Consider the following 15,217-nt stretch of genomic DNA (forward strand, 5'->3'; position numbering starts at 1 on the left):
AGTTACACATTTTATTCGATATTCAAAGTAGACTTTTGTACGAAAATACTTTATAAGTGGCTTAAAATTGTTATGGTAACGCTATTAAGACTTTATAAATTAATAACAGGAAACAATTTAATTGCATATTGTGTAAATATACTGCCTTTTAGTTTTCTTGTCCTCAGTTTATTTTCACTAAGAACTAAATGAATAATGAATATAATAATAACAATAAAAATATAATAAAACAATAATTACTATTTTCAAGTTAATACATATATTTATCTTAGAAGTTTATAATCTTTGAAAATAAATATTGTCTACCAGCTTGCACATTGTTAGTGTATTATAAGTCTGTTTACATTTTGAAATGTTAATAACGTTTAGTTTAAACAACAAAATCGATAAAACCGGAAAGCATATGTGATGAATTGTGTCTTAACAGTTTCCGACACACAACTGAACATCTAATTATACAATAACATTGCGGGGAAGATTAAAGGGCTAATTTACGTCTTGTGGAAACATTTGTACAATCAACATTACGGTTAAAATAACAAAAGTAACCTACTCACCAATGTCTATTGTATAGCAATCTTGAAGCCTGTAGTGCATCTCAAGGGTATTAGTAATTATAGTTTGTTCCTTATAATGTATGCTAAAAAACCCTGGCATAAATGTTCACAGTTGGAGTTAATTAGTCACGAACATTTAAAAGTACCTATTGTAAAATGTTAAATAAATAAAAAGAATTTTGTATATCTCTTAAATATATGTAACATTTTTAAATTGTAAAAATAATAATACATACTTTTATTATTTATATATTCATTAAATAAAACTACTTACAATAAACCTTATCTGGGTTAGAAGTACCTTTTTTCTTCTGTAGTCAATGTAGAAAATGTTAAAATTACATTTTGAAATATATTTTTTGAAACTAGACGTTTTATTTACATAATATCTTGAACCGTTCGGTTCTCCTTCATTACATAATGCTAAGGCATCAAAATAAAAATATTTCGGTTGCTTTTATGAAACAAAATTAACAATGCTGTAAGAGAAAACAACGAGTACAGTGAGCTGGGACTGGTCCGCAAAGTAGGCAATGCTGTCAAGTAATAAATGACTTAACGTAAATATTTTTTTCATGTGTCCTACAACATTTACTGTAAAGTCAATTTGATCTGATGACCTTATGGAACATAATATAGTTATATTTTCTATTCTAAGACGTCTTACTGTGTGTCGAGTTCGTTTAATAACTGAAAACTTGATACTGTACCTAAAGTTTTGATTTTCATGCGTCTTATTGTAATTTTGAGTTCATCTAATGACTTAAAACTTCATACTCCAGCTTACATTTAGATTTTCAGACATTTTACTGTAATTTCGATTTCATTTAATGACTTAAAACTTCATACTCCATTTTACGTATTGATTTTCAGGCATATTACTGTAATGACTTCAAATTTCATACTCCAACTTACGTTTTCATTTTTTGGCATCTTATTGTAATTTCAAGTTCATCTAATGACTTAAAAATTCTTAATCCAGATTACGTTTTGATTTTCAGGCATTCAATCAATCTTACGTTTTCATGTTAAAATACCTTACATTCTCTCATTCTGATATCACAAAAAGCTTATACAAGATCCGATAGACTTTCTGCCAATACATACTTGATTGATTCTTACTTTCTTTAATACTTTTAGAATTAATAAAAATTTCATCACATGTAAGAAACAACTAATTTTAACAGAAAGTAGTGTGAAAAAATTTTCACAGACGAGTCAAACTTGTCAGAACATGTCGCGTCAGAATATATTCATCTTTTTAGTGTAAAAGACAAAATCATACACAAGAGCGCAATTTAAGAAAACTTAAAATATAGAACAGAATAAAAGTAATTAATCATAAATTGAATTTTTGTATATTTCGTTATTGCGTAAATAATATAAATAATTTATGTTTTGTAATCCAATACCACAAAGGAAATATTCACCACTTTACTAATGGATAACAACTTTAATTTTACTTTAATTGTAGCTCGATAAAAAATTTTGAGTTGTATAAAACTAGTGTCATTATATATTATACTGAAAATACTAGAAAAATAATTGTAATAGATCATTACAAAAGACTTATAAAGTTTGTGTTTTTACCCGATCATGGATACTTTTTTAGGAGTCTTAACAAGTATGAATTACTGGATTGAACAGTTGGTTTCGGTGTCAACCAACACGAAACTGATCAACTGATCATTAATATTCTGAGTAATCAACGACGAAAAAAAAATTAATATTAAAATGTACCTCTTCTTGAGACTGTCAGTGAATTCAGTATCTGCAATTTGAGTAATGTCATTCTTGCTGTGTTTTTTTTGGATTCATGGTCTGCCGTCAAAAATATATTCCCCATTAATTGTGAGAACCTAATGATTCATTAAAGTTGTAATCTTCAGTGTTACCAAATATCTCACTGTTAGAATTATTTTGTCAGTCACTCACTTGACCTACAAGATCTCGTTAAAGTTCTGCGTTCAACTGCAATGAACTGATTGTACAATTACTTGCCAGAAGGAATAGAACTATTGCCTTTTCTTTGTCTAGTAGTAGTAATTCAATCAGAGTTTTTCATTTCATAGTAAAAAAACTAGTTCATTACATTCGTATTATTGTTTGAAGATTTTGTAGCGTTTTTGTTTAGATTCATTTGTCTCTCCTTCCTTTCTTAACAATTGCCTTTTTACGTTTTATATCCTATCTAAATAATTCTTGACTTAGATTTATAAACTAAAAAGTTCTAGTTAAGCTGTACGTAATTTAACACTGATTATGTATTTCCTCCTCCTCTTTCCATACGATCAATCGAGAACGAACTGATAATTTTTGAATGAAATGAAATCCATAAAAAGACCAGAATGAGTTCTATGATTGCGCAAGTCTATCCAACGGATTTGCCTAAGCATTAATGCAACCTTTTGCTTCATTAGGCGGAAGAATTTCTATTTTGTCTGGATGCAACCTCAGTGAAGCTTGTTCCACAACATAATGTGTGGAGCTCCTACGTTGTCACTAGTAAAAATCCGATTTTTAACTAGAAACAAAGTAATAAGTACCAGTTTCCTTTAAAAGCTGGTACCAGTACTATTTTAAAACAAGAACTGGTAGCAAATTTAAGTAGAGAAAAAGTGGGTGATATACAAAAGTATTCAAAAATAGGTTTATCATTAATAAACGTAAAACTTTAAGAGCTATATATTCATCACTAACCATAGTAAAGAAAGAAATCTGCTTCATAATTTAGTATGGATGTATAAATTCAGGAGTCAGAAATTTTTCTTCGAAATTTATAAATACTTATTAATAGTGTAGTTAGTTGTAAAACAAAAGACAAGGGCACGTAAGATTTTAGTGGAAATAAAAAATGTATTATGAATAAAAACAATAATTGTCGCTCTAACATATAGATGAGGGCAATGAAATTGATAAATTCTGCACTAAAAAAAGAGTTTATAAATATAAATCTAATATAAATGATATTTGGAGGGGTATATAAATATATTTAACTATACTGAAACATAAAATAATGATGGGAAAAGAAATAAAAATAATTATCTTCATTCAAATAAATAAAACAAATCTATAAGTAAGTGACACTGAAGATGAAAAGATTAAGAAATAATAAATGATGTTGGATATTAAGGTTATTTCTTTTGTTGTTTGTTTTCTCAGTTGATTGTTTGAGAAAACGTTCTGGCCTTTCTGGTGAAACAATAACAAAGCTCCCCTACAGCTTTGTGCTACCATTGTTGTTAGATACAACATCTCGATATATTATTTCATACTCAGTGATTCATGTATTATGTCATTATGTTGTATTTAAAAGCTAAATGGATAGAGAAGGTAGATTTTTTTAAAGGTAGTACATTTGATATAAAATTTAATTATTTGTAAAATTATTAAACATAAATAAATCACAGTTTTTTTGAATAAAGTACCTTAAAGTAATTTTAAACCCATACCAATAAAACTTGAAATAATTGTAAATTTTTAAATCTATCTATCTCTCTCTCTTTTTCTTCTTTCTTCCTTTCTCCATTTTTGTCTTTCCATTCTACCTTACTCATGTTCTCTTTCCTTCTTTTTACAATAGTGCCCAGGTATTAATGGGGAGATTAAAAACTAAGATGATAGAAAGGGATAAAAGTGTTAAATCATATGTATAAAAAATTGTATTTTTAGAAGGGGTACAGAAAATTTCAAAACAGAGATCAAAGGTCTAGTGGTGGTAAAAACTAAAATATTAAATACACTACGTTTTAAACAATAACATTCAAATTTATTGAAAGTTTAATAAAAACGTAAATAGACAAACAAGTTACTGTCCAATCCTATTGTCGTTAAATTTAAATATACGTTGTTTGTCACTAATAAAATAAATATATATTAAATTGATTAATAATATCACAAGTTGCGACATCAAAAGTATTTTTACAGTAATTCAATTTAATTTATCAGTTCTGATGTTATAAAAAAATTGTAGACATTTCGTAAAAAAATGTCAGTAAATATGGGATTAATTTAGGTCCAAAAATTAATTGATACAAAGTACAATACGTTGTATGCATATATATATATATATATATATATATATATACCTTTCTTCGAAAAATTTGTTCTTATACGGTTTAATAGAATTTATACTTTTACAGCCATTCATTTGTGTTGAAGTATTGAAGTAAACATTATAAGAGTCAGTAAATATAGTAAATAACGTAACGTTGAATTTAGAGACCTCACAGTCTGGCCAGATATTTTTTTTATTTTATATTCTTAAATAAAGTTGTACTTTTTGTTGTTCATATTGAAAATTTTTACAATAAAATATTTAGTTTTATTATTATTTTAAAATGAGAATATTTTGTTCTAGTTTCTACATGAGGTTAAATGTAAGAAAGGGTCATTAGGCCCTAATTTCGCCTCAAATAAAGAAATATTTCACTTAATTTCACCTTAACAAGAAAGAAGAGACTGAAGTGATAATTGCAAGTGCAAGACCTTAGTATTCGGAGGAGTAGTACAAACACTAACACCTTCATTCATTATAATTTAATTTGCTTAGTAGTATGATTTTTATATGCCACTCAAACTTTCATTTCATTGAAAAAATGAAATATTAAAAGTGCGTAAGGAAGAAAATAATAAGAATATTTGAGAAACTGGAGCCGCACAACATGAGGAAGGTGTAAATTAATGTTTAATTCCAGGTAAATGTATTAACTTTCTTGGAGACAATATTTAATTCCATCTTAATTATTTACAACACATATACTAAAAAAAGAAAACATTCAAAACATAAAATCCAGTTCTTTTACAAGTAAAGAAAGAGATTGAAGTGACCTTAAGTTAAAAGAGAAGAAAATAGTGTTTCCCCTTAGATATTAATAGTTCGCAACTAGCAACAATAATACAGTTTTTTAACTAGCGAGAAATTGGAGTAGTACAAGAATTGTATGGATAAATTTATTATTCTAAGTAAATATTATATTAGCATACTTGATGAATGATATTAAATATTTTCAACAAAGAATACCTAATTAAAGTATAAAAAAGATACATTATAATTTTTTCACATAGAAAAGTATATGTTAATTAATTAAGTTAAAGTATAAGCATTCCGTTTCAATACACACATTTGAAAAAGTGCAGTATATGAAGGATAAATTGATTAAGATTCTTAACTATATATCGTGCACCTAGTGACACAATGAAAATACCTTTTCAACTAGATTGCACTACTTTTTGTAATCTAGCTGTCTCTGATGTCGAAACGATGCGGGGGGTTTCGTTTTGAGCTTCTTCGTTCGTCACCAACTGTTTTTAGATGATTTCTGACGAACATGACTTCAGATTTCAGGAGTCAAGTCTGCAAAAGCATCAGATTTCTCATGCTGCACGGAAGAGGAAGGATCTGAAGCTAACTCAAACGTGTTTTCATTATAAGTAAATAGACATTATTTCTTAGTTCTAAAATTTAAGCTTGATTTTAAATACGAGTATTAGCACAAATACTGTTGCATAATTCTAATTTTCAGACCATAAATACGCTCTTCCATACTGGATTTGTATTTCATTGATAGTCCGCTTAGTATCTAATTAGTAAGAGTAAGTAAGTATCTAAACTATAAGAGTTTAATTAAGATCACAAGTGACATTAATGATTTCCTGTTAAGGCTTGTTCTATAAATTTTGTCCACTAAATCCTCTCCAAAGTATTTTTTTGAATAATTTCCCACTCTTTAAAATTAGAGGTTAAAAGAATAAAGTGTCTGATGTCAAAAACTGACTTCAAATCTTGAAAATTTAAAATTTAATGTAAACGAAGGTAATGTTGTTCATAGTTTTATGGTTTTTATTACTGTGAAAATATTACAACCATTTTTATTATCCCTGTTCCTTCCGAAATAGTGCCGTAAATTTTGTTAAAAGAGGATAAAATTTGTCGTTAATACTTAATAAACTAATAGAGCCATCAAAACCACCATGGGATTATCATGATACGACCTTTTAATCCAGACCACGCGTGATTATTTTATTTTTCGTAACAGTATCCCAAAAATTTAAAAAAGGACACAAATTTAAAAGCGTACAGAAGTAAATAACTTCCACTTTTAAAGTACTTCATTAATTTCCAAGAATTACAAAGCTAACGCTGAAACAGTATTTATTTTCGGTACCTAATAGCGTATTGATTGGAAAACACGTATCAGGTAAATACGTTTCATTCACAAAGTTTAGAAGTGTCAATTCACATACTGAACTTAAGTTGTCTAAAAATATGGATAGTTCCAAAAAATAATAATCGAATACATCGGAGTATCGAATGATCCGAAAGTATGTAACGAAAAAGACAGAGAACACAGCTGGGGGCATTGGCCTTTTATTTTTTTACGATAAAATCAATAAAGAATCTTCCTTGGACATGAGAAAGTCATGTACCAAGTTGCAAGTCTCTTGGACCTTTCCGTGAAGAGTTATATAGTATCGACAGGCAGACGTACAGAGAAGAACGGCCCTTTACCTTCTGACCCTACACAAAATAGTGTTTCCTTTGATCAAGATGAATCCTTGTACCAAGTTTGAAGTCTCTAGGAACTTTCTGAAGAATTGTAGTATATACGGGGAGACGTACACAGAAGGACGGCCCTTTAACCTTCTGACACCACAAACAATTGGGGTTTTCCTATACCAAGTTTGAAGTCTCTAGGAACTTTCTATGAAGAGCCATGTCATCAAAGGGCAGACCGACAGTAGAAAGACTGCCCTTTAACCTTATGGCCCCACAATCAATTGTTTTTTACCTTCGGTCAAGACCAACCCACATACCAAGTGTCAAGTGACTAGGACCCTTCTGACAAGAGTTATCGTATAGACGAACAATGATACGATTTCAATAACTTTTAGTCCTACTGGTAATAACATCCAGTTGTCATAATAATAATAACGGCATAAATACTGTTGCTGAATGTACGCAACAATAAATCCCAGCTTAATAGCTTTGATCGGCAATTTTATTCATGTTAAGGACTATGCATTTTGTACCTAAGTTACGGCAATTGCCTAAAGTTATATTTTAAAAATTAATGAATATAACCTTTTAGTATATAATCATATGTTTTATCTCTTCATTTCCTTTCAAAGAATTTAGATTTTCGGTGATTGACAATAATTAATTAGTCAAACTAAGGTAATTGATATACTACAATAAACACATGAAAAAGAGTAAAAGAATGCATGTATCTGAGTAAAAGATATTACCGCAATATACAGAGTGGTACGGTCAGCATTGTCACCTCGGCAGCTGTCACTATTAAATATATCACTCGAATTTACTGATATTCACGCCAGTCCAGTGGCCGTCACAATGTTTCAACTGCGGCATTGTTTTACGCTGTAGTTCTATATCGGCTCAATGAATGCATTTCAATTAATCATATCCTGTTTTGATATACAAGATGAGTGTGCTAAGATGACTGTATGCTTGTCTAAAACTTAATTTAACTTTTTGTACGCAACAAGCAATCTATATATTCTCAGAATAGATGTATTCTAATAATAGTTACTTAGCTCGTAAAGGGTTAGAACCCAATCACGTAACTCTTTGTACGCTATATGTAGGGTAATACTAGTAGATCGTTAATAGCGGTGTATTCTGAGATTATACATAGATCGCTTACAGGAGTGTATTCTGAGAGTATTGAGAGTAAATTTAACCTCGAAATTGAAATTTGTTTTCTGTTTGTCTTGTCCAGTCCAAAAAGGTACAATCACTTGAAGTGTATTGTCATTACAACTATGTCTGCATATTCATGTGAAGTAAAAATCTGTATATAAGTAAATTTTCCAATCCAAAACCGCAAATTAACAAAATTATGGTTATTGGAAAACATTAGGTTAGACCAAACAAAGTATATCCTAATTACTGATAATATAAAGAAAACGTTCCATTTAAGTACCAGTATCAGTTATCAAGTATCAGATCATTGCTGCTATTAATTATTTATAATTATAAATTGTTCCCATTTCAAAATACTTAAATTTATAGTATTCAGATTTTTCGTACCTAATGGGTGTTAAGTTAATAAATGAACTAATACCTTGTTTAATTTTGTCTAATATGTTATAAAGTTCCCAGTTTCTACAATCTTTTACTTTGTTTAGCTATGTTTAAAATTAAGATAAAATGTTATAGCAATTCAAGGAAGTGCTAACAGTTAGTTAACCTGTAATATAAAAGGCGTTTTGATATATGACAAAACTGTATTACAGCACTAACACGTGCTGTAAAGCCTTGTTTTATACTGAGTGGTTTCACACTCTCTTGAGTCTAACATAACCTCTTCATCTAACAACATCATAATATTCTTCATACGTTGTTTAGTTATTGCTGGAGGTTACTTATTTTGGCAAAGGAGAAGACCAGAAAAAGAAATATTCATCTACAGTGCAAAACGCACAGTGGTATACGCATTCTAACTCTATCTGCTAAATTTGAATGAATTCTATACTCAAATTACATTAGTGAGTATTGTTCATTAAATTTGCATTTAATTTGCATAGAATAATTGAATGATATTCGCAAAAAATTATTTTGTTTTGGTGTCAAATTAAAATTGTAAAATTACTATAACTGGTTTTAAAAACTTTTCTTTCAAAAACTATATATACACTTTAAGACGTCCTTAATGTATCGTATTGTATTGTAAATAATATATCCACGTTTTGTTTTATGTGCAAATAAATGTAATTGTTTTAGTAAGTGAATGTGGAAAAAGTGTAAAACATCGGACTGATATCCTTTTTTCGCAGGCCTCACATTGGACAATAAATTTTCCTATGATTCTTCGACTAGTTTGGTTTGTGTTGTTCACGGAATAGTTATTAAAATATTGTGTTACTGTAGAGTACATGGAACGCCACTGTTATGATTAGGTATAGACCTATACTTAAGTAGTCCTTTTTTATTTCAATTTTATCATCCTCAGAATAATTGAAGTACAGTGTTCCATGGGGATCGTACTTGGGCAATTATTGTACTGTTACGGTCTATTTGGTGATTAAACTTTTGGTTATTATGAATTCACTATGTCAGATCTGAAAATACGGAATTTAGTTGAATTAAGTAAACATGTATCTAATAAAACTTGCGTGTATTAATGTACAAATAAACTAATTAAAGTCCTAGATAAACACACTATTAATCGCAAGCTATTAATCCTTAAATTAGATCGCTCGGCAGTACTTGATCTAAAATCTTGCGTATTCTAAGATTTTGATCTAGATAAGAGATAATGCCTATTGAAGATACCAAAAACTTGAATTTCTTATGAACTTATCTAGACTGTGTCTGACTTGCGTGTTTTGTGCTTTGGCTAAAAATGATATGTTTTTACGTTTAAAAATTTTAAAAGGTATTGTAATAAAAGTAAATCAATGATTATTGCCTTAATATATTGTGGGAATACGCCTGTGTTTAACCAGGGGCCCTAAGAATGTTCATGTAAAACTGCAGAATGATCGGTCCAGTACTTTTACGCACAAAAACATTATGAAGTACTGTGATTGAAAGTACTAATACGTAACATGTAAACACTATTCTATTCATCAGCTATTCATGCACTATTACTTAAATATGATATATTAAATAATGATTTGATATTGTTATTCTGAGATAATTGCTAAAAAAACACTTTTTTATTGAGGCGAAGTTAGGACCAAATGGTCCTTTTTTACATTTAACCTCTTAAAAAATTAATCTTGACAATGCAATAAGGCTCATTAACTAAAACTAATGTTATGCTATTGGTATTTATTGTTGGTATTTACATAAAACATGAAGTTGAATAATTAATTTAGTTGTTACGATTTCCAAACATGGCCTATTTCTGGCAAACAGTCCTAAAATATTTGATGCTCCATACGGGCTAATTTTGAAATTTGACAATGGACTAAAATATTCATATGGACATAGTCTATCCTTCGTGGGAATAAACAAACATAAATGAAATGAAAAATGTCTTTATTTAACACAATGAAAAACATATTCAATTGGTAAGGTTAAGACTATTAAGTCCTATAAACAAACATACAGTAGTAAAATTAGTAGAACAAGGCCACTCCATAGCCTCGACCATCTTTATGACAGTTCTGTGGTATTTGATGATTATATATTCTCTTATATACAATTAACTGAAATGATATAGTATTAATTGAATAATTCAGTTGTTTTACCTGCGTTTCTACACTCACCTCAAAATATTTTCCTTAAATACAATAATTACTTATGTACTCAGAAAATCTAAATACACCTGGAAATAAACAACTAACAGTTGACGTATAACTTATCTTGTTTTAAAGACACAATATGGCACTTTTTGATTAAACGCAGGCCCTCCATTCAGAGCACGCCGCGACTGTTACAAGTTTAGAAAAGCAAAGCAATTTTAGAATCCTAGTAAAAAGATCTAGCAGTGGTACAAGACGACAGTAATATCTAAAGCCATAAAAGTAACACTACCGCTAGATTAAAAGACGCACAGATCGATGACTTTGACCTACTAGGAACGAGCATCTGGCAGATAACATCCTCGACTTTATGAATAAGCTGCAGCAAATTCATAAAGTGAATAAAAAATATATTCTAGAATATTTACAATAAATTCACATAACCATAACAGCTGCAGCTATTAATGGGTAGCCTCCCTGTAATCCAACCGTACCTGAAATATTTGCAACACTGAATTTTGATATCCTTGTTCATTATAGCAACTAAAATTAAAAAAAATCCAATACCAGGTATGGATCTTTGCCGCTCAAACTTTGTGCGCTTTAATTAATTTACATCCTTAAGAAGAAACATCAAGGATAATTAAAAATTTCTCTTCAATTTGAACTGCGATTCTGTTATAAATGCAGCGCATTATTACAAGTATTTTAATGAATACTAAGTTTATTACTTTTATGAAAGGCTGTTGATTGCATCAGGAATTGCGTTTTATTTTTGTTATAAACATTTTTTTGTTTATGTTGCCATCATATCCTGAATTTAATAAACTTTATAGTAACAGAGAAATGATGCAATTACTAATTAATGTTTGTAATAGATTTCATCTACACAGAACGCCACAAAGCACTTCGAAATGTGCTTTTAAGTAAAAGTATGGCTTATTACTAGACGAGTGTAATTACAAAATTGAAATTATTTTTTTTATTCCTCTATTCATGTATTAAAGTGTTTTATAGAAATGGAGCATATCAACATATAAACAGTACTTGCTTATTAACTATTTGCTAATCGCATTGTAAACTATAGCGTATACACAAAGTGTTAAAGCAAATATTTTAAATAAAAACATTTAATATAAAAATACATTAGATTTAAATTTTGCTATGTCGTATGAAGTTTTACTGAGCGTTAGCGAAGCCTATCACTATGGGGGATATCTCTAAAACGATTTGAGATATACAATTACACTTTGAATGAAATTACACTTCTACTTTAGCAATTTCGAGTTAGACGGTGATGAAAGTCCATTAATGAGATGCGTCTCATTTCATTTGTAACGAGGCTTTTTACGGGATACTTCGTCTAGCATATTCCTACCTTATGCAGTTTCATTAAAGTTGATATAAAATTTAATTTTAGTTCCTAAAATAATGCTAGAGCCAAAGCCTCATTTAGCGTAACAATTATCCTTTACAATTTTAAATTCCATTACATATTTATTGACTTGTAACGACTCTTAAATCCAACTATAATTCTAAAATAATATATAAAAAATAAACAATAGGAACATTTCCCCCCATATTAAAATAATGGCTGTCAAACTTTAAGTGTATAGTAACCATGGAAATACTTTGTCAATGGAAATAAACGGATCAAATACTTCAATTTTAAATTCCAAGTAGATGAACTTCTCGTATTACTTGTTGATATGTGCGTAAGTTATTAAGGAACACAGGAGATATCTTTAATCTTCCCTTTAGTATTTTTCGTTAATTAGCTTTTCAGTCATGTAATGTTACACTTAGTATTTTGTCGATTTGTAACCAGGGAATTTTCTAGTTTTAAAATGTAATATTTAAAATGTTCCAGCAAGCATGTGACTGGCCTCACGTATACTAGTTTAAGTTGGTTTTGTTCGGTTGATTTATAAATGAATAAGGATTTTGTTAAAGTTATTTAAAATAACCTTTATGAATAAAGATTAAGTTTTCCAAATTAATAAGCAACGATTTGTATTTCAAGTAATATTTGAGTGTATGTTGTATTCAAGTCCACAGAAAATAAGGATTAAACGGTTTACAGTAAACCTTTTAATTCTTTAATTTAATAAAATAAAAGGTTACAATAGATAAGGTATATTAATCACTCAACCTTGATCACTAAAAGTACAAGTAACAAATGTATGCCTAATGCCTTAGTTTAAAAACTCATACGTAACAAAACAGCTTCAACATATTATATCATATGTACTTCCAGTAATAAGGTCACGTACTAATAAATAGGAATTTCCATTTAATGATTAGCTATGTTGCTTCTGCCTTTATGGCCTTTATTTACTCTTGGCCGCTGTTCCCTTGTCAATGAGGAACTGGAGCGAGCAGACATGTTGTGACCTGCAGTCCTTAGTTCAGTTTATAATAAATATATAAACTTATTTGTAATTATATAATTATAAAGTTAATTATATAAAGTGTGTGTTTGACATATACTGTTTCATATATAGGATACGCAACATGTTTGGTGAAATATCTGCACTTTGAGTGTCACAACGGCTTGTGTTATTTTTCCAGTTTAACCCAGCGTGTGGTCTGTACAATATGTTTGTCATCTACCTAAGTAAGAGATTGAAATTGATATATTGATAAACAGTATACCGTTTCTTGTTGCACGTTAAGAAAAAATCTAATTTATATATTTCACTCTGAATGTTCGAATACTGTATATGCCGTTGTCTAATTACATATTAAAATTAGATTTTTCTTAACGTGCAACAAGAAACAGTAAAACTGTTTATCAATATATAAATTTCAATCCCTTACTTAGGTGGATGACAAACATCAAATTGTATCTGTAACAATAACCAATTTAATATGTTAGCTGAAACAAAAAAAACATATAATAATAACAATTCACATAATTTGTAATAATAAATACTTGTTCAATAAAAGACTTCAATTAGCGCAAAAATTATTATTTACTGTGTTCTATTACACTTATTCATAATGAAAACGAAACTATTTTTTCCATAATTCTTATAACTAGCAATTAGTAAGTCAAATATTTTAAATTGTGAATGCTTATTTATTGGATCCTAGATTGTTTAAAATTCCACTGAAGCAGAGAGGAATCTACAGAGTACATAGTTTAACAGCACGTTAAGAATGTCAGGTGGAACTATATCTAAGCTCGTACTCTGCAGTGTATAAACCTAGAGTAATACCAGTTGTATCGTAGGTAGGAACGAAATCACACATTCCTTACAGTCATATGACAACACTTTAATATTAACTTGTTGAGTTAGTAACTGAGCTAGTACAAAGTTAATACTGCTAAATCTTAGATTGTAATTTTATATTTGACAGCATTAATAAATATATTATAAAGTTGTAAATACTTCTAAAAATAATAACAAAACAATAAAAGTAATAAATAAAACAAGGCATGAAGAATTTTTCAAGTTAAGAAGATTCAGATTGATTACAACTTAAAAAGTACAAAAAAGTCACTTATAACCATGAAAGGTATTTTAAAATACCTCTTGTATACTAGATAGTCACAAAAGTTTTGTTTAAAAATCTGAAAATAAGTAGAGTTCAAAACCATGTATGCTTACTTGGAGTGCAAACGTTAAAATCGTGTAGATTAATTGATAAGGATATTTATTTAATTTACTATATTCTTAGTTTAACAATCCAGTAATCCACCAAATTACTTATTTTGCTTGTATTACTAACTAAATAAATAAAAAAATAATATTTAGAAATAAATAAAAATAAATAAATAAATAATAGGATTTTGTTTTATCCACGGATCCACCCACTATAGCTTTACCCGTTGGTCAATTAAAGTAAACAAATGAACAAAGATACTTTTTTATGTCAGATCAGACGGTTTAAAATCCCCTCCCAAATAAGGTGAACTTACTGTATGAGTACGCTCGTTGTTATGGTAATTTCTCTCGTTATCAAAATTGCATCAAGTTTATTTTTATATGCCCAAAACCCGATTCAAGACCAAACAGTTTTTTTTTTGTTTCAGCTAACATATTGAATTGGTTACCGTTACAGATTCAATTTGATGTTTGGATACATATACGATTAGTTGTTTCTTTTCAAATCGAACTTGGAATGTAATACCACAAAATCCCGGAATTTTTTATAAGCTGATTATTACTAGCTTTGTAAGCTTTTGTTCTTGTGTAACATCAGTATATATAGCCATGTATAACAGATTATATAGGAGAGTAAATTATATGAGTTTTGACATAATGTGATCGTGGCTGCGACTGAGGGAAGGATGTTGGAAGATGTACAGACGTCTCGTTCGCTACATTCGTAACTGGGAGCCCTTGATTTTCACACCGCTAAAACACAAGCCCCACAGTTTACAGTGGCATGCTACAGAATTGAGTTTATTTGTCATCGTTATTTACCAATTCCATGGC

This window comes from Homalodisca vitripennis, unplaced genomic scaffold (assembly GCF_021130785.1).
Source record: "Homalodisca vitripennis isolate AUS2020 unplaced genomic scaffold, UT_GWSS_2.1 ScUCBcl_993;HRSCAF=4032, whole genome shotgun sequence".
NCBI classification, from domain to species: Eukaryota; Metazoa; Arthropoda; class Insecta; order Hemiptera; family Cicadellidae; genus Homalodisca; species Homalodisca vitripennis.